The following is a 21,937-nucleotide window of genomic DNA, read 5'->3' as shown; positions in this document are numbered from 1 at the left end:
ATTTTTTAATAGCCTTCTGCCCAAGTTCTGGGGCCTAGCTAAGGCTAGGCGCTTTTTCCATGCCCCTGGTTTCCACGTGAATAGATATTCTAGAAGTTCTTTAATTAGCTGATGTTGTTTGCTGATCTGAGAAACATCTAACTCAGTGAAGAATTTAAGAAGGATATTATATGACCCTAAAAGAATAAGGTCATTGGCTATTAACTGTGTCATCTCCAACATGGTCAACCATTTTCCGTTCCTCAGGAAATCTAGAACCATACAAAATCCTAACGGTACCCATTTTAAAGTAAGTTCTGAGGATTGTGTGATCCCTGCTAGTGGTAAGATATCAGTTAGTAAAGTGGTTGAATTAATTACCGGGATAGAATATTTTTTATAAAGTGCCTGACGTTTTTTGAAAATCCAATGAAGGCACTTGTAGCGAACCCACTTCGGGGATCGAAATATAAACAGTGGTGAATGAATTTGGCTTTCCTTACACATTAAATCCATAAAGCAATTAATAAACAAGTGTGACTGAGGTTGAGATTTGAATCTAGACAGATACGGAGCAAAATAAGCATAATAATAATCCCTTGGTCCTGTTCTTCATACAAAGTGCTGAGTGAGATACGTGGTGTTTTTTTTTGCCCAATGAAAAGATGTAAACATAGACTCAACTTGAGAGAAAAAAAGCGCTTGACAGACAACAAGAATGGTTGAAAACAAGAAATTAAACAGAGGGAGGACAGACATTTTAAGCAAGGCGACCCGACCTAAAATGGATAGCGACAAAGAGTTCCAGCGTGCAAACAAGGCCTGGATTTTCCGCAAGAGAGGCAGAAAATGTAGTTGATATAGATCGGAAACTCTTTCAGAAAAAATGCTCCCAAATATCTTTTAGGAAGGGTATTGGCATCAGCAAGGATATCGGGGGGCAGATCCAAACCTGCACCACCGCATTGTAACATTATCTTCTTTTTATTAATGCGATACCCCCCAAGAACCTCAAAGTCTTCAAAAACCTGGAAAACTTTGACCTGAATCTCTATTTCTGGCTTGATGATAAGCATTATGTTATTGGCGTATAATTTCAATTTTGACATGGAAGGTATAGCGGGACGTATATCAGAGCAATTTCTTATAGCTATTGCCAGTGGTTCGATAAAAAAAGGGAACAAAACTGGTGACAAAGGGCACCCTTGCATTGAGCCCCGCTTTACTTTGACCCGTCCAACCACAGAGTTATTAATAATTACATTAGCTTCCGCCTTATCATACAAATTGCAAATCAGGGCTGTGATCTTGGAGGAGATACCAAAGTAATCTAAAATTTTAAACAAAGTTTCTCAAACAACAAAGTCAAGAGTCTTTTTGGCATCTAGCAAGAGAATCAACGCGGGAATTCCTCAAGTCTCGAAATAATCTGTCGCCTCCTACAGATAATGGGTATTAGATGCTAGTTGCCTCTCTGCAATAAAACTGTTCTGGTCCGGATGTATCAATTGTGCCGCATAACGATTGAATCGAAGTGACAACAATTTAGTAACGATTTTATAGTCAGAGTTTAGCAAAGTTATCAGCCGGTTGGAGTTCGGATCCTCGCTGTTCTTGCCTTTTTTTGGAAAGCTGACTATATTACCTTGTCGAAAACACTCTGGTATTTCCCCCCCTTCAAGCATAGAATTCGTCAAACGAAGAAAAATGTCTGCTACTGAACTAAAGAAGACTTTAAAGAATTCAGGCGGAAACCCATCCGGGCCGCAGGCCTTCCCGTTTGGTAGATTTTTAGTAACACCCTCCAGCTCTTCCATAGTGAAGGGTCTTGCAATAGATAATTTGTCACCATACAAATGTGTTTGGGGGGCTGTTGTTCTGAAGAATTTCGTTTAACAAGGTCATATCCACGGTCTGATGTTGACCGTAGATGTACTCATAATGCCGTAGCATTATTTCACCAATTTTACCTTGGTCGTTTTTGCTTAAGGCAGTTGAGGGGCATTTCAGTGTCTTAATTTGATTTGAGGCAGCTTGTTCCCTCGCCTGCCAAGCTAAAAACCTACCAGTAAAATTGCTTTCCTCCTAGGCTTTTTGGCGATGTTGCTGAAATGAGGCATCACTCTCATTATAATAATTAGCACTAAGTGCACGCTTAGCCTGGTCCAGCTACCGCTGATTAGAGAAAGAGGGGTTACTTAAAAAAGCGGAGTAAGACATTTGGATCTTCTGCTCCAGGATTCTCTTATCTGCCTTAAATCTTTTAACCATTTCAGCATCTTTGCCAATAATTAACCCCCGAACAAAGGGCTTGAGTGCATCCCATACCACACTAAAAGGGGCAGACGCAATATTTCGTGAAAAAAACTCTTTTATCTCAATCCCCATAGAGTTGACCCAAATCTCTTCATTCAAATATTGCTTATTCAACAACCACCTTTGAGGAGACCTAGAAAAATTACCTAAGGATAACTCAAGAACCAGCAAGGCGTGATCAGAGAATCCATTACAAATAAATCTTTGTTGACTAGAACTCAAACTATGTGTAGCCAAGAAAAAGTCAATACGTGACGAAGAACGAAATCTGCCTGACCAACAAGTATATGCGGTTATAGGAGGAAAAGCCATACCACAAGGATCATGAAGATCCAAGGTTGCCGCATAATTTTGCAGGGTTCTCAAAGATTTCTGTTTCAGCTGCTTTTCACCCTTATCTGATAAATCTAATTTGGGGTTCATTAAGATAATAAAATCACCCCCACAACCAACACCCCAGAAACCTGAATTAAGGACTGAAAAAGATCCTCATAGGGCTTATGATTATCCCCAACCGGGGCATAGATACTAACAAACGTTAATGGTCTCTTACTTTGTCCAAAGGAACAAGTGACCCAACACTAGCGCCCCTGTGGATCTTTGTCAAAATTAAAAACCTCTGCCTGAAGTGTTGTGCTTAAAATAATTGCTGTCCCTCAGAGGGAGGCTAAAGATGAAGAAAATCCCCTGTAGGCAGCACACGATCTGAACATTGAAAAATCGGGCAACTTTAAAGCTGGGATATGGGTCTCGCAACAAAATCGCTGCCGGGTTTTCTGTTTTAATCCACGATTCAATTCCTTTTGTTGTTAAGACAGGTAGCATTGAAAGATACCACTTTCAGCATTTCTTTACTAGCCATGGTTGAAATCTAAATCAGTCGTAAGCACCTTGAACATCCCAGCAAGAGTCAAGCTTACAAGACTAAAGTATAGGACCTGAATAGACTCAATGGCCTGAATGGAATCAACAAACAAGAAAAGGACTTCGGGCCATATTATCAAGAAAGGGCTATACATTATCGCTGCTTTGTTGGCAGGAAACTGCCACTAAAGCGGCGATAATGGGCTTGATGATATGCCCTTGTGAATTCCCATAGAAGTCCAGGTTCTGGTGTTAACCTGGGCTTCTATGGGATTTCACAAGGGCTTAATATCAAGCCCATTATCGCTGTTTAGCTGCAGTTTCCTGCCGATAAAAGTGGCAATAATGTATCACCCTTACTTGATAATATGGCCTTCATTTTTTAGCTCCTTATACTCCCCACCCACCCGTTGTGACCCACCCCCCTGAAATGTGGAACCACCCCCCTCCAACCACACCAAACACATTTTGCCACCCCCCTCTAACCTGGGTGTTATGTAATTACACCCGGTGATCTAGCCCCTGAGCCCCCAGCAAAGGTGTAAAAAAGGGAGAGAAAAAAACAACCAAACAATACATACTGGCAGACAGGCATGCACATTGAGAATACAGCTTCTACTATAATCAAATGATTGCTAATCCAAACCTATTGCCTTAGCTGGGCCTACCAAAAAAACTAAAGAAAATAACGAGAAGGCATTACTTGATCCACCAACCCATTCTTAACCCTGCCCAACTAGATGTCATAATGAACAGACTCTCCCCCTAGGCCCCAGAGCCCTGCAAGATCTCTTTTAATAACTCTTGGGCTTCACCCCAATAGGAAAACATGAAAAATGTGCCCTTCACCAGGACCCTCAACTTGGACTGCTGGGCGATGGACGCTTGTGCCCCATAAGCTTTAAATAAATGAAGCATCTTCACAAATTCCTTCCTCCTACGAGCCGCTGCAGCCGTCATATCGGAGAAGATGCAACATTTCACAGTCTCATTTACTGTAAATTGTCTCTGCTGGATGGCCTTGGACAGTATCCTCTCTTTTATACGAAAGTCTGCAAAATTTAGTAGAATTGTCCGTGGTAGCATGGAATTTGGAAAGGGGCGGGCAGGAACACGATGAGCCCTTATGATAGTGAGATCGCCCTCAAACTTTGGAATGACTTTTTGTTTAATAAACAAGTTGACCCACTGCAGGGTTTGAGAACCTTCAATTCCTTCTGGAATTCCCACTATCCGAAGATTGGCCCCCCAAGAGTGATTTTCTAACTCCGCCAGTTTGTTCTCCAGGTCATGCTTGCTTTTAACTGCTGCTTTGGCCTCGCCCATTACGATATTCATCTGGTCCTCTAAGGCAGAGATCCTAATTTCCGCCTTCTGCAACCGAACTGGAACGGATGACATTGTGCCTTCAATTAGCTCTAGTCGTTGATGAAGAGAGGCAAGTTCAACTTTCTATGTTCTTTTTAGCTCACAGATTTCTTCCAGAATCAAATGTAACATATCTTTGATACTCATCTGGAGTTCATCGATTTTTTCTGGATTAGAGCTGGAGATAACATGAACGGGCCTATAGTTGAGGAAGAACCTCCTGGGATTGAGGATCGAGTCTCACGTAAAGGAGCTTAAGCTGAAGCCTGGATCTGAGGTTGTAGGTTGACTTGTGGAGTCATAGTTGTACGGGGGAGATTAGACCTAATTGTAGTTGGATCAGGGACATCGGAAATTTTTAAAAACTCCACCGGTTCTAAATGTCCTGCAAGTCTCCCTTCCAGATTGCGCAGCGAAGTTAAAGCTGATGTCCCGGTCTGAATTAATGTTTGGCCCAGATGTGGCTCAGTAGCTATGGAGAGAGCAACTTTCGGATTTGTTTGCGCATGAGCCAAACTCGAGAGAGTCAGATCTGCAGCTGTTGTAGTTGTTAGAGCCGATGGAATCCGGAGGCTCCTTACATAGTTTCAGGGCGGGGCTTGAGCCAGGAACAGAAGACTGCAAAGTACCCTTTTTCAAGAATAGCGCAAGTTTTTGCCTCTTTTATGTCTTTTGCCTCCCTTGTTCCTTTTGCCTTTTTGGGGCCTTCGGACCCCACAACCTCTTGTGAGACTAATTTAGGGGCAATTATGTTCTTGGTCGCCAAATTCGCTGTGCTGGCTCTATCCGAGGGCACAACAGGGGGTGGCTCCTCATCCTTTGAACTCTCAAAAGTTGAGTGGAGGTCGAGCAAATTCTCTTTGCAGGCCAGTTTGGCTTCTTATTTAGCCTCCTTTGCCTGGGCTCGGCGGGTTTTAGTTTTGAGACGCGCATTGAGCAACTTCCCCATATTGGTGCCTTCTTACCGCTCTTCACGGCACCTCAGATTAATGTGGAAAGAGCTTTTAAGATATTGCCCCAAAACACTTATTATGCCACTTGATACCCAACAACGTACTACTTCTCAGGATACAGTCCATGTAGACCACCAGGAGAGGCTACGCGGCGTGGTGTTCCGCAGCCATCCTACAATTCCTCTGACAAGCTGTCTCAAATTATCTGACATACCTGTGGAGCTACCAATAATTAGACAACGCAGAACACAACACTTCCGACTCTTGCAGGAATCTCAGGAACAAGACAAATCTTTCGCTCACTTACACGATAAGAGGAATCAGAATAACAGAGTAACAGTATAGTTTACAATGTTTATTTTAACTATGATGCTCTATGGTACAGTACACGTGCCATTATTAGCAGCAAAATGCATAAACACAATATAGTCAGCATTGTTGCAATTCTATAAAATACAAATTGGGATATCATTTTATAAAGACAGTGAAAAAGGGTACAGTGCCTCACGACCCACCCTGTGGTAAGAACTAGTTTATTATAAAAAAGAAGACCTCTGGGCTTTGTCAGCAGACCCCATACCTCAAGGCCTAGATGAAAGTTTTACATCTCAGAACAAGCACAGCTCTTCGCTTGCAATATTAAAGCATACGACTTTCAATAGTAGAGCTGTGTGTCATGTTATGTCTAGGTACGATTGACCGACCAGAACGAAAAACAAGGGGCATTGTTTATCGACCTTGTACATTGTGTGCAGAATAAACCTCGGGGCACAGCAGAAAACATGAAAAGCAGACAATTCTCATGTGAATAGGGCACAAACAAAGTCTTACAAGATAAACGCATGTAGTGTTGTGCGCAAAAGCAGCTGCATGGCAGCAAAGCTCGTGCTAACTTAGCAATGCCGAGAATGAACCCACCACCCATACTACAGTAGTGTCTCTCCATGTCTGATGGCTCCCTGAATGTCAAGCATCATCTCATCTTGGAAGGCATGATGTGACTAAATGGCCATTCTTTGACTATAGCTATCTGGTTGTATGTGCCATAGCAAATGATTGTGTGAACAGACAGACAATTTGCCTGAAAGTCCAGATGAGGGCTCATTTGAGGTTTTAAGGCAAAAAGGATCTCCAAGAAATTAGATACATTCACTCAAACGTCCCTCACCCAGGCCAGTGGCCATACAGCAGTTTGGTAGGGGCAGGGTGTGTGCGACACTCTGATTGTTCTCCATGGTGCGTACTATTTCCCCTGCGTCCTCAATGATGCCCTAGAGCAGGGGTCTCCAAACCGGTCCTGGAGGGCCGGATCCATGCCAGATTTTTAAAATTACTACATGTATCTCAATGGGGATATCCCAAAAATCTGGCATGTATCCGGCCCTCCAGGACCGGTTTGGAGACCCCTGCCCTAGAGTATTGAGTTTTAGGCTGCCTTTCAGGCCTATCCCAATGGTACTTTATGGACATCCCAGACAACCCAGATGGGACAGCCTCCTCGGGGAATCTCTAACCAGCACCATACTCAGGTTGAATTGTACATTTAGGAATGGACTGCTTGACCAGCCTGGGTTGTTGATTCAAGCAGACAAATTCCACGTTGCTTTATTATATCTGATGCAAGGATTTGCCTTTATTTGAAGCCCTCTCAAATGGCCTCCCAACAAAGCGGAGCATAGGCTGAACAGCCTGGCCACTCTCTACCCCAGTGATCTGACCGGAGAGAATAAGGGAAGGTGGTGCAAATCATGGGTGCATTCTGGTGTATGCAACACCATTGTCCTTGTTCTCCAAGCATATTTTCAGAAGAGCTCAGAAAAAGTGTTCTCAGGGCTGTCTGCAAACACTAATATTGGTGGTGTGGTAAAAACTCCTACACCTCACTCATACTGCACCTCAGTCAGCCTTTCCCCTGCGGCATCGCAGAGCAGGCAGACCTGTGTGTTTACCCGGTTCCGCAAGCAACAATAGGGACCAACAGATTTAAAACGCTTTGCGGTGGGGGTCGGCACATAACTCCAGGTGGCTCAGATGCAGCAACTTGGATGATCATGCCAGTTGCATTTGTTTGGATCAATCATTAAGCCATCTCCATGTCACTTCATATGGCCAGTACAGTTATGGTTCCTTTGATTTCTTGATCTGTTACTTAGATTACTGTGCTAATTATACAGCTAATACATGCTGACGAGTACTGACTTTTGGTAAGCATGCATATATTAGACCAATCCTATATGGTCTTGAACTGGCATTGTTCTTACCCTAGAAACATTTGCAGCTCTTACTGTTTTATTTGCATGATCCGATGCTTCTTCCCATTTAACCTTGTTAATACGATAGTCTAACTGATCTTTACCTGTATCGTCTATTATTCTGCCTCTGATTGCTTTGCCTTTCTAACTCATATTACATAAATATCTGACCTTTGACGCGTCTCTCTATTTTTTGTGCAAAGTCAATTTTTACAATAGAATATGCAATTTACAGATGATGTGCATGTATGAATATCTGCCCCACCCAGCTAAGTTTAGCAATCCACTATAAAAGTGTTTTTGGCTAATGAGATGTCCATGCTCAATCCAGCTCCCTATTGTCAAAAGTCCTATTTCTTCCCATCAATGTATTTCGCTAGTGTTTAATTTATCATAAATTATCACCAATGGAATTGCTAAATGAATAGGGGTAATTTGTAGTCTTCTTATCACCTGGGTACAGCCTATAGTCAGAACTTGTGATTAGTAACAACAGTTATCATAATAGCCCCTAGTTGTAAACCTAGTAATGTTGATTATATCTGCAGCCACATGGTACTCTCTGAAGTCAGATATTGCTAATCCTCTGATTGCTGGTTTTTGAGTGCACAGGAATGAGCTGACCGCAGAGTACATTCTGTATCAGTTAAAATGCTTTCTTTAAAATATCCAACAGGGTATTACTGCCATATTCAGAATCAGAGCCAAATGATCTTAGAAACAATTTGGGAAAAATCTGCCTATTTGAGAGGATATGAGGACAACTATCCTGGTAATAGATTAAAAGAGTTTGCTGAGGCTGATGCATTGTTTATCCTATAGATATTGTGTACAAAGGGAAACAGATGCTGTGCAGGAAAGCATGTTGTTTTTCTAAAAATGGCATCAGTGGAAGGCTTGCTTTGCTAGGATCACCATCGTCCCAGCTTTCAAGAAGAAAAAGAGCTGTACAAAGAACATTCTCCACTGTTTTTACATTTTCATAAGAGGTCCAATTTTCTGCACTTTTATGTTTCAACCTGTTTGCAGTTTGAGGTGAAAACAGGTGTGAAACCAATGCATTGATTACACCCTGGCTTGCATTCTGAAGTCACAAATGCATAGACATATAATTAGTAATAACAGATGTTCTACTATTCTGTTTTTCCATGCGTCTCCATATAGAAACAGAACCCCGCTTGTGTGGGAGGGCCCAGGAAAGGGCCCAAACTGCGACACCAACATTTCAATATTTTCCATTCAATCTTGTGAGTTATTTTTTTAACAAAGGAGCCCTTGCAAAACTTAAATTGTGGCAAAAAACATACATTTTTCTCACATTTGGGGCATATTATCAACAAATAGCGATATTTATTGCTAAGTAGGGTTAGCGGCAATTTTTTTATCGCCGCGCATCACGGGATTTTATCGCTGAGATAACGTGCTATTAGCAACATTTATCTCAAAAGCGATAAAATTCCCAACGATAGCAGCAAAATCCGTGAATATCACTGAGAATACAGCGATATTCATGCATTATCGCTAACAGGGTCTTAGCCATTATATCCACCTCCCATTGGATATAATGGCTAAGAACTGGTCTGAGCAGGTGTTAGTTTTTGGAGATATTCGCGCTTAGCGTGAATATTTCCATTGCTATGCCTGTGTTGTTAATAGGCGATAGCGATGTTAGCGACTGCTTTCAGTCGCTAACAGGTTGGGTACGCCCACTTTGCATGTCATTAGCGATAAATATCGCTGACATGCAAAGCGGGCCCCAAACCGCTCACTATCACTTACAAGCTGTTGCCAACTGCTGTTAGCGACAGCTTGCTAAAAGAGCAATAGTATTATCGCCGCTTAGCGGCCAAAAACGGCAGCTAAAGCGGCAAAAATTGCCTATCGCCCCCCCTTGATAATATGCCCTCTTGTTCGCGTCCCCAGGGTGGTGTAAATTCCAAGTATATCAAAAGGTTTTTTTCTTTCTTTGCATTTTTTACACAGAACTTCGAAAAATATACATTTCCTATACATTTATGTGATGACAAGTAGTGGATTATGCAGGGATCGATCCACAATGTCTTGCCACACAGAGTTCCTACATGTCTTTCAATGAAAACAGTACACACTTGTGGGTGGGGGTATCTCCCAGCACAAGAAAGGGCCCGGACAAAGTCTGTAGACGAGGTGATCATTTCTTAATCATTTATTTTAACATACTTTGGCACTTTTAAATCACTGCTTCAACTACTTTAGCTGTTGGGTATTTTAACCTAACAATTCTAATTGTGATAATTGACATGCTTATCTGAAAATGAAATGTTCTAAAGTCGTACGCGATTTTATTAGAAGACATGTGACGATAGGCAGAAGATACTGCATGTCATTAAATGTTGATAAATGTATTGTTACACATTTGTATTTGGCTTAAACAACTTGAGGAGAATTTTATATGAGATGAAACCACAGCCTAGACCTATAAAGTTTGATGATTAATAATGAGAAAGGGAATGAGAGAAGAAGGAAAGAGAAGGGGGATAGGATAAAAGATACAAAAGAGTGAGATGAAAACTGTGACAGCGACACTAGTGATAGTCTTTTATTTTTAGATGTATTGCTGTCAGAACGACCACCTCCGTATAATAAGACTCGAACTCTGCGAGTTGGAACGGTTAATGCAGGTGCAAATACTGTGTTGGCTACTAAACCAGTAAATGTGAACCCTAATGCGATGGGGTGTTTTTCCGGTGAATAAGCACTCGAAGGTGACGGAAGGAATTCAACCATTTGTGCCCTTGGCCCCTCCATGGCTCCTAATGCTCCAGAAGTGCCTACTGTCCCAGTTACCATTGGTTCTTATATACAACCTGAATTCTGCAGGAAATGGGACACAAAGGTTGGCTGTTCTTACTCAACAGGGAGTTTAAGGAGAAAGCCAGAGGGCAGCAGATTTTGTTCTTTTAAACCCAATTATTGTAAGTTCCCCTTGTGGTGTGAGTGCATACCCAACTGCGAACCAGACTGGATTTAGACCTTTGAGGTCAGTTAAGAGGTTACTATATTTGGGTTTTGCTTACATGAGATCCTCCCCTGAATGTGCATAGTAACACACCCAGAGTGAAGGCTGTGTCTAAAGCTTCTGAGGTGCACACTATTTTTAATTATAGATGAGTGGTTGAGAACACTTAATTCTACATTGCATGAGAATACAGAATTGAGTCAAGGAACAATTCAGTCCTCTTTCCTGAGAACTTGGTGGATGTGGTAATTGGATGAAATGATAAGAGGGAATCTTGAATTTGCCTTAATAGACACTTATCAACAAAAACAACTTTTGTTTATGAGCAAGGATGTTAATGGGAAAATGAGACAAGCTTATGATAAATTGTCTGAAATAGCTCAGAAATATGAAGTTGATTCAGAGTGGACAAAGGCTTTATCAAAGAGCCTCTGACTCTGCTTTTGCAATCAGGATATAGAGAATATGAGAATACCAAGGATGAAGAATTTTTTTAGGAATTAGTTCAAAGCATCCGGATTTAGAGTGTACTGGGTAAGTAAGCCGTTGGATGGTCAAAAAGAAAAAGTCTCAAAAGATTGATGGAGAAACAGCAACCTTCTGGAGAAAGAGGAGTGGGAGCTACAAGTTTTCCTTTACCAGAGGTACCCAGTGGAGGTTATGTACCTATGAGTAGGAGTGATCTTGCATCTTTCACTAATGATTTCCTAAGATTAAGGGAGAAGCCTTTGGAATGATACAAACAAGTTGAGCAATTTGTGAAAATCTTGAAAGTTATATGGACTGATTTGATCACCTTGTTTGATATTATAGTTCCAAGTGATTCATGTACAGAGTGTAAGATAGGTACAGAGTCGCCTGAGAGGGAACCAGCAAGGGTTCCTTTGACTAATGGTCCATCACCCAAAGCAATGAGAAAATATGACTAGGTGATGACATGGCTAAAGTCTAATCTGTTGCCCCAGGATATTGACTGGGTCAAGATTAACCAAACGACTCAGGAACCAAAAGAGACAATTCATGCATATTATGAGAGGCTCTTGCTGGCATTTATACAGTATAGTGGAATGTAAACACTAGAGCCTAAGGACGTGGGACATTTTGTGTCTAGGTTTGTGATAGGATTGAGGCCTGAAATTAGCATGATGATTCAACAGCATTTGATTTGTTGGCAGAATAAGTTGGTTGAGAGATCTTGCTATATGCCAGGTATTGCAATGACAAAACTAGCATGAGGCAGAAGAAATTGAAGGAGAACTTGTGGTGGCACAGATGAAGGCTGCCCAGAGGGGGGTCAAATCAGTTGTCTGTAATGAATGCCCCTCCAGTGCAACGAGTGTATCAACAGGGAGCCTTAGCAATGCAAGGTGGAGAAGGATTTTAGACATAGGGTAGAGGTCGGGTGTCTCTATTGATAAAAGTTCTGAGATCAATGTAGCCGCTTTGAAAAAGTCTAACCCATGCCACTACTGTAATTGGGTGGGGCATAAGAAGTGTGTTAAAACTGAGACTGCTCTGGTCGATCAGATCGGCCTTGAGCTCTGCTCTGTCGTGGGAAGTATTTTTATTAGCCTGAGTTTCATCAATTCTGTCTGTATTTGTTTCTATTTAACCCTTTCTGCTATTATCAAAACGTTGCTCTAGTCGTGTGCTTTCCAATAATAGAAAAATGGACTTCAGAAAGCACTGTTCACGCTTCTCTACAGTGTTTGTTCGGTCTGACAGTGCTCAGCTATGGTGTTAGCATTTTTTCTTTCAGTCCATTCTCTGATTTGCTTAGCCCAAGTAAGTCTTGAAACAGACAGAAAAAGTGCACCTATGGGTTGTAGATATACTTGAAAAATAGCCCACACCTGCTTCAGCTCTCCTGTAAAGGGAGATGGAGCACCTGCCTCGGCAAGAGTGGCATTCTCAGGTAATGAGTCAAAAAGGAAACATTCAGGCTGCAAAACTTGCTCTGATAAACTTGATAAAAGTCCATTTCACCAGCCAGACTTAATAACAAGTATGTTTTAAAGAGCAAATGCTCCACAGATTATATTTTGAAGCTAGAACCCTTGCCCCAGTGATCTGCATGGCTGTTCTGTACATAATTTTCTGAATGACAAGCACAACGAAATTCCCTGGCATTTCCTTTACAAAATTGGTTAGGTGCATTTTTTACTTTTGCAATTTGTTCATATATGTGTTTGCTGGGCTGGCCAGTTCAGTTCATAGCCTGCAAATCAGTTTCAGTGTAGTGTGCACTAAGTACAAGCATGTTGCCATTTATTTACAAGTGAAAAAAACTGATTTGTGTATCTAGCTTGCAACTGCAAGTATGTGTGCACGTTATCAACAAGCATACAAGACCCATGCAGAGACAAATGTTACTCTACAAAGTGACTCAAGACAACACAAATGAGGCTTCAGAATCAACCTGACTACAGACATGACAAATTTGAGCACTGGGGTGGACCAGGGCCCAATGGTCTTCAGATTGCATTTTTGGGATGGGGAGCATGAGGTCCTTCCTCTCTGATCCCGTCAGGGCCCACAGACCCAATCACTAGAGCCAAATACAAAGTTAGAGAGAGGGGCACGTGTTATCCCCCTCCCCAAGACTCAGTGATGACCCATGTAATAAATCCTCAGGACTGATTTGAAATTAAAGGGGAGGGGCAAGAAGCAATCCTCTCTCAGCCTGTAAAGACCATGAGGACATCATCCGCCAGGGCCAGCTCAAACACTGAGTCACGCAGAGCCCACCCCAGGATACAATACCTTAACCTGCCCACAAGAGCGCTGGCAGGAAAACATATGCATGCTCACACCTGGCGGGAATATTTTCAAAGCTCCTGCATGGTGGGAGAAGACATACCTTTCATGCTACCAGAAACGTGGGCAAGGAGGTCATGTCTGCTCCCACTCAACAGGTACTTTAAGAATGCTCCTGTCGGGTGGGAGCAGACTATTCTTTCCCTGCCCTTGCCCATGTGGACCGGAAAACACAGATTTCTCCTGTCCAGTAGGAGCAAAACAAACACAGCTGCTTCCACCAGGCAAAATCAAAGCCAGCACTGGCAGCTCCCAGGATGGGTGCATGCAGGGAGCCAGACAAGATCATTGGGATTCTAGAGCTCCCCCTGCAGCCCCAACATATTGTTTGGTGGATGCCCCAGGTGGGCACTGGGTCACCCACCCCAGAAGCACCTGAGACCCCAGGGGATGGACTCCACAGGGCAACAATAGGCTCACAGAAGGGAGCTGCATGCCTCCCTTCCCTTTATTGATAAACAAGACCCCAGGGCATAGTGGCCCCTCTATTTTAAAACTATGTTTTGGCCCTAGAGGATGGGATTCTGGGGCAACTATTTGCTAACGGAGAGTAGCTGTGCACCCTCCTTAATTCAAAATAAAGCCCACAGGGTTCCCTCTGACCCTTAGTTTCCCTTTTCTAGAAAAGCCCCCAGGATGAAAGGAATAAGTCAGACAAGGCAAACATCCGGAGGAACACAACAGAATTTCCAAAAAGATACATCACACTGATAAACCTTATACAAGTTGAAGCCCTTTTTATTTTACATTTTTCCAGTACTTCATATTTTTGAATAGGCTGCTACAAAAACAGTATAATTCATTTTTTTAGCAGAGATTTGAGCAGCATTGTTTGAGTAATTTCAGATAATGTGGTGTGTTCATCATAGACAATGTCCACCTTTTTATCTACTTGTGTTGCATATCTTATATAAAAGTTGTTGATGAATGGATGCAGTGCTGAGTGTGGTACTGTGGTGAGCAGGGTTAACACTTCTATTCTCTATAACTTTGACATGTTGATAGAAGTACACATCACAGTGGCAGTCTCATATTTCCAAATCCCTCAGTAGGGCACCAGACCAAAGTAAGTGCTAATTGACCAGGTGGAATTGTGAACAGACTAAGGGGCCGATTATGATGGCAGACGGACCTGAGTCCGTCCGCCACCATAGAGCAGGAGGGAACCTCCGCATTGCCTGCAGAGTTCCCTCCTGTGCAATTAGGATGTGACCACCACCCTGGCGGTCACATCCTGTATTATTACCATTGCGGCGGGTGCGGCTTCAAGCTGCATCTGCCGCAATGGTAAAAATGCACACATTGCATTTGTGTGCAGACAGCGGCAGGCACCGTGCGGTGCCTGCCGATTTCTGCATACAAATGCAGGGGGGTACCATAGCTACCCCCCATGTGCACCCCCCATCCCCCCTTCACCTAGGGGGCCCGCAACTGCCCCCCGCAGCGAAGTTACACACGCTTTTCCCCGGCGGAAAACCCGCTGCGGAAAAGCATCTTTTAAAGCCCTTCCTAATATGGCGGACGGTGTCTGAGAGACACCGCCACCATATTAGTGCTTTTCCGCCACGGTTGTAAGCCAACCGAGGCGGAAAAGCTGCGGACGGAAACCAGGACCCACCAGCCATCCTAATGTGGCGGTGGGTCTTTGGTGGGTCCGCTGCGGTTTTTCCGCATCCTCCGGGCCGGCGGTGGCTTCCGCCGGGCCAGAGGATGCGGAAAAACCGCAATCATAATAGGCCCCTTAATGTGTAAGCTTCTGTAGTGGAGAAAATGTACAGGGCTGAACTCTGTGTTGTGTTATTTCTAACCAAGACAACTAATCCAATTGCGATGGTGGGTCACATTGACTTCAGTATCAATCACAAGTGTTTGTACAATTCTCTTTAGATACACTATACACTTGTAGAGCAAACCAATAGTATAATAATACAACATTTTGTTTTGTTAACATTTTCGTAATGAGACTCATGATAATATAATACAATTTTTGCAATATTGACATATTCCACTTGCAAAGACTTTATTTGGTCATTTCTACTAAAACCACAGGCAAATAAAGATTTGTGTTCCAGAGAGAATTGTGATAAATATTTTTATGTGTGCTATTCTACCAACAAAAAGATGCTGTATAATATTCTGTTACTTAAATATCTCTACACCTATTATACATTTATTTAATTAAATCCATGCTGAAGTTTACTCTGTAACTCAAATTTACATTTAATATCACTGATGATACAAAGACACTTCCTTCATTCTCCTCCCCTCTCAGAGCAAAGAATAAGTGAAATTATACTACAAAATGTAATTTTTAATCTGGAGATCCCGAATATTAAGATTATGCAGCTCACTGCAGGAAAGTAGCCACGCATGACATTAACTGCACACTCTACTAGGCTTTTAGTTAAATAGTCCTTGAAGAATCTGCCACAATGAGTCAAGTAGTATAAAGAATAGAGGATGAGTAGGGAGGCCACTGTTTTGACTGCCCCCAAGTGAGCATCCATGCGCGGGTTGGTGAAGCTTTCTGCATTTTGTCCCATCCGCTTCACGTGTCTGCAGAGGGTGATGAGGATTGATACAGCTGCACAGAAGAATATTATATAGACCAATGATATCATGACAAAGTATGCATATCTCAGGTCACTCAGATCAAAATAAATCTGCGATAATATGAACGATCCGTTGTAAGTTCCACTATTATTTTGGAAAAATGAAATATAAGATTGATTATGGATTTCTGTTTGCATCTCAGTAGAAAAGGCTAGGCATATGCATGCAACCAAGGAAACAAACACTGTAGCCAGGAGCACCCAAGGAACATTTGCTAGAAATCTTGTTGCCAGTTGCACAGGTAGGGGGTGCGTAAATCTCACAATCTTCACACAGCAGTAGATACAGAACCAGGTGCCAATCCAGAAGTTACAGCAGCGAAGGAAAATAAGGAATGCTATGATCATTTTCAATGCATTAGGAAAAATAAGTAAAGTTTGAGAAAAAATAAGATTAATATTGAGTATCAAGCCAAAGCATAGATCACCAAGATTGCAGAGTGCAAGGCTGGAGAGGAGCAGGTCACAAGAGGCAAGATCAGTGTTTCCTTTGAGCCAATAAATGAAATTCACAATGAGGATGAACATGCTTCCTATCAGTCCAGACAAGAAGGACAAAATATGGTTGGCAAGACAAGCTATCTCTGCTGGTGACAACATATTGGCCTCTTCAGGGCAGGAATATAGTTTGATTTAGAGCTTCTGTACCTGGTGCACTGGCTGTAGTCAGTCAGAAAATATATTGCGTCTTTTAATAAACATGGTTTTGACTAATGCAAATAAAATGATTGATTGCTTGTCCCATCACTCCTCCATTCAAAATGGAAATTGAGATTTGATACCCCTGATAAGATGTTGATGTTCCCAGGTAAGTGTGCTTACTCTGTATTTTACATACCCTGAAGTAGTTCATGTATTTTTAAAGATTTACACTTGCAAATGTAGATAAGAAATATTGTTGTTTATGAATCTTTGAAATACAACCAATTACTACACATGCACAAATGAATTTCTGCATGTCTGCAGCAGCAGAATTTAATTTAGCTCTTCCTGCAACAGATGGCTGTCTGCATCTCCTAGGGCTAGAGACAGACCTTATTGCCATTACAAATCTTGGAACACAGAAATAAACTTTTGGGCATTTGTATGAGTCCCTACGCCTTTTTTTGATGCTCCGGTGGTCTAGCGCCATTTCCTAAATTTACAAGGTGGCCCTAAGCCACTTAATGTGGCTTAAAGCCACCATGTAACTATGCCCCTTTCTGCCGTAGTCTGTGGAGAGGGGCGTGCAATGGGTGTTGCGTGAGCATTCCACCACATCACCCATTGCTTCTTTACTCTTCCTCAAATTTATAAGGTGTAGGCAGCACCCAGAACTAACATCAGGGAATATCTGGCCTTAGCAAGGTTATACAAGAGAAATATTCAATTTCTCCTCATGTTCTGCTCCTTCTTTGTGTACTGCATTATGCCATTTCACAAAGTGGGTAGCTCAGGGATATCTCCTTTGTTTCGGCAGAATGGGAAGCCATAACAGGGCCTCTGTTAAGGGCTTCAAGAGGCCAGGAGTCCTGGTCTCTGACCTAGACTCCCTTTTCTGGCCCACCCTGTCATAAAGTGCCAAGCACGGTGTTCCATAGGCCACATGACTGGTCCCTTAGTTTGGTGGAGTGGAAAGCTCTTATATGACCTCACTTCAGAGCCCAGGGACTTCCACCATTGGCACTGGCTTCCTTTTGCCACCCTGCGGTTTCACCAAGCACCTGAGGCTCTGCAGACAAGTGAGGGCTCCTCTGATTTGTTGGGCTGGAAAGCTTTGATTGCAATTCTACCCAGAACTCCAGAAAATCCAGGGGCGTGGACCCCCTAAACCTTGAAATATTTAGAAAATAGATGGCTTGATCTAGAGTTTGCTATATGTAATAAAGTTTGGCTGGGTTGTGGAGTCCATTATGTCTGCCACCCTGGCAGACTCTATAAATCAGCCCAGCCCACAATGCTGCAAAGTACTCTGTTTGGGGTCTGGGTCCCTTAGTGGGCTCCCCTGCTTCAGCAGCCTAGAAAGCTCTAAATAGCTCATGGTGAGAACTTCATCAGGCCCCAGGACTGTGTTGGCCCCTGAGACTGGGCTTCATTTGCATTTCTCTAGTATCACAAAGTGCTCAGCAGTGGGTTCTCCGAAACCAGGGAGGGCTCCTCTGCATCAACAGGGTAAAAAGCTGCAACCGTGCCCAAGTCAAAGTTCTGTGAGGCCCCTTGTGATTAACCTAGGCCTGAACACATGTCAGGGCTCCAACCACCACCCTGCAATGTGCCTCCCTAAATGTCAAGCAACAACTCACCTTTGAAGGCATGATATTGTAGTGTGTTATCTAGGAAATCTGAATCGATATTCATATTTTATGCCCTTGTCCGACTATAATCAATAATATCCATACAACGGCATAATAATCATATCCATAATTCAGTCGTAGCACATGCTGTCACATTAAGCAAGGCTACTTCTCCGGCCCCCTAGTAAGTACACCGAGTTCTCTAAACAAAACCAAGCCTCCAGCAACCTGAGAAATCCCCCTTGCTATTGTTTTGATTTCGTCCTAGAACTCCAATAAAGCACTGTAAGAATGGCCAGTTCTTAGTGACATCTTTATTGACGTCTTATGTCCAACCTTACGTCATCCCCAGGCACCTTTCAGGTATAAATATACCAACGTTGCCTTAATCAAACACACGGTGGTGAATCTGGAGCAGAGCAGCTATCTACTTCCGAAAGCCCAGCTGATGCAAGAGCCCACGGACGCTGCCCCTCCTCCTTGACGCGCTGAGAAAGATGCTGTCTTTTCTCCTGCCAAGAAATCCAGCTCCGGCGTTTCCAGCCTACCCTCGTGGGTTGCTGGGATATCGAGTCCTGAGAGAGAGATACCAGACCTCCTGCTTTCTATTACCCAGGTACGGAAATGACTAAACCCTTAAAGAGAATTCTTGAGTCAGATTCTTGGCAAAACAAACTTAACTTAAACTGCTACTTACTTACTCCTTCCCACGTATTAGGCTTAGGTCAGGTACACCGGGGTAGGCGTATTTAGAAGCACTAGTTGAGTACGATTAGTCAATGTATATATGTATGTATCTATTTTATCTATTTTAAAGTATCATATGGCTAAGAAACCATATCAATGCTTTTACAGTATTATTTTATAATCTTACTTTTACTGTACGCACTTTACTTTACCATGAGCATTACAATCGTGGCAATTCATTTCTCTTGTATGAGGAAGAAGACTGCTCAATAAATAACACCTTTTATTGAAAACGCCCGTCTCTCTTTTCTCTGCATTCTGGTGAAACTAACAACCAGATTCATCATTCTCCCGTTTTGCGAGCCCCTAATAGTGATTCATAAGGAATCGCTATTAAGGACTTGCAAAACGGGATTCATGTAGGAATTGCAAAAAATATTGCAATTCCTACATGTTCCTTATTTGCGATTAGCAAATTGCTAATCGCAAATAAGGAATAACTCCCCATTCATTCCTATGGGCCTACAGCAAATAAGGATGCGATTTCAAGGGTGCAGGGGTGTCCAAAGGACACCCTGTAGCACCCCTGAAATGTAATCTACATTGGTGTTGCGCACACACATGTCCAAAGGACATGTGTGTGTGTAACATGCAACTTAGAAAAATGCATTTAAATGCATTTTTCTAAGTTTTTGCTATTTACCACGAGGTCAGACCTCTCGGTAAATAGCGGCCCAAAATTGCAATTTTGCAATTTTAAAATGATTCATGAATTGCATTTAAGGAATCTCAAATAGAGATTCCTTAAATGCAATTCTTCGCAAATGTGCGAATTCTTTAATAGCGAATTTTGCATTTGGGATGATGAATCCCAAATGCAAAAATTGCACTCGCAAAAGGCAAGATTCTGAGAATCTTGCCCTTTGCAAGTGCAATTTAGCTTGATGAATCAGGCTGTAAGTACGCACATTTGGCTGAGTGAAATAGCTGTCTTTTGTTTTCACACGACTCTAGAAATACACTCTTATTCAGGGAGAGCAAAGTTGTCATGTTGTACGGTTGTCAGAAGCTAATCCCTTCTTGTCTATCCAGGGAAATTAAACTCCCCCTCGTTTATTCGAGAAAGCCCTTGCCAAGAAGCACCGTCCCCCACCGCAGCATAGTGAAATGAAACACCTGATCGACGGTGCTAGTAGCCCTCCGGAAGCCTGCCTGGTAAGGAGAGAGGGAGTTATTCTCATCCACCCAATCCATAAGTTTGTTTACCACCATCTTCCCTATTACTTTTTGGATAGTGGCAATCAAACTTATTGGCCTATAATTAGCCGGGAGGGACCGATCCCCTTTTTTATAGATCGGTATAATAATTGCTCCCTTCCATTGGTCTGGGACTAATACGCCTTTTGCAATGGCATTCCTCAGTAGGAACATATACCTAACCCATCTATTGTTGTCATTTTTTAAAACATCCGAGGGTATCCCATCTAAACCAGGGGCCCTTCCCCCTTGTACAGAGCATATTGCGAGTTCGACTTCTTTGGCGGAAAACAAATTATCAGTGGGAAATACGGCTGGAATCACTTCCCCCGCCACCACCTCCTTTGACTCTGCATATTGTGGTCTAAAATAATTCACCCATGCAGCCTCTGCAACATTATTATCAGGTTTAATTGGGATGCCACCTCTACCCCACTTCACTATCTTTCAGAAAAGCCTGGAATCCTTGTCTCCAGAGGCCTCCTTTAGTTCAGCCCAATACTTCTCATCCCACGTTTTTTTTGCCATGGAAATGCTTGTGTTGTAATGCTTCCTTGCTGCACAAATCGCGGCCCTATCCCTATTTCTAATATCACTACCCAAGGCTAATCTGGCTACCCTACACTGTTGGTTAAACCACCTAGCTGGTTTGGGAGGTATTATATGATTTGCCTTGCGTGCTCTCGTGAAATGAGGTCTTAGAAGGGAAAAGAGGTTGTTGTGGATGTCAGTAATTGCCCTGGACCCTGGAACAATGGACCCTACTAACTCCATAGAGGCAAGAGCATTATCCACCTCAGAGCCAATGAAGTCCATAGATTCCTCGTTCGCCAACACACATGGCCATTTCAATCTGCGCGTGTCATTGGCCATGTCAGGGAGTAAAACATCAGTTGGCTGCAAATTAGACTGAGCAGACATCCACCAGGTATGAGTCACACAAAGGGGGTTAGGATCACTTTCTATCCTACCCTTGATTTCCATGTCACAAACCCCCTGCCATAGGTTAAGACTACATATTACGTAATCTATCCTGCTTCTATTGTGGCCATTGTCAAATGTACAAACACCCTACTTATCACCCTTTGTCCTCCCATTTAGGGCTCTCATCCCGTGTTCCAAACACATAGCATTTAGAAGAAGTATGTCCTTCGTTCAACGTTTAACAGGGGCTAAATTCAGAGAAGGGACTCCCCATAGATTATCCTCCTCCTGCCCCAAGAGATCATCAGTGCTATCTAGGGGTTCGAAGGTCCTATTTAAATCCCCCGCTACTATTACTCGATTTCCAAGGGACTTAGCTTGCAAAAAAGTAGACAGGGCCTCTAATGTAGGGGAACTCCCGGTATTAGTGCCTCTAGCATAAACGTTGTACAAGTCTGTCACACCCCACTTTTCTGAGGAAATTCGCAACATTAAAATGTCTCTACAGCCCAAATCCCACATTTTTTTTGTAGTGTCCAGGGTCTGCTTGATCCAGACTGTGAGACCTCCCATTGGTCTACCTCTGGCGCCTCTGGTTGCGGGAATTGAGAAATTTAAGTAACCTTGAAGGAAGATG

The sequence above is a fragment of the Lissotriton helveticus genome, chromosome 7 (genome assembly GCF_964261635.1).
Source record: "Lissotriton helveticus chromosome 7, aLisHel1.1, whole genome shotgun sequence".
Taxonomy (NCBI): domain Eukaryota; kingdom Metazoa; phylum Chordata; class Amphibia; order Caudata; family Salamandridae; genus Lissotriton; species Lissotriton helveticus.
This window is presented reverse-complemented; position numbering follows the sequence as displayed.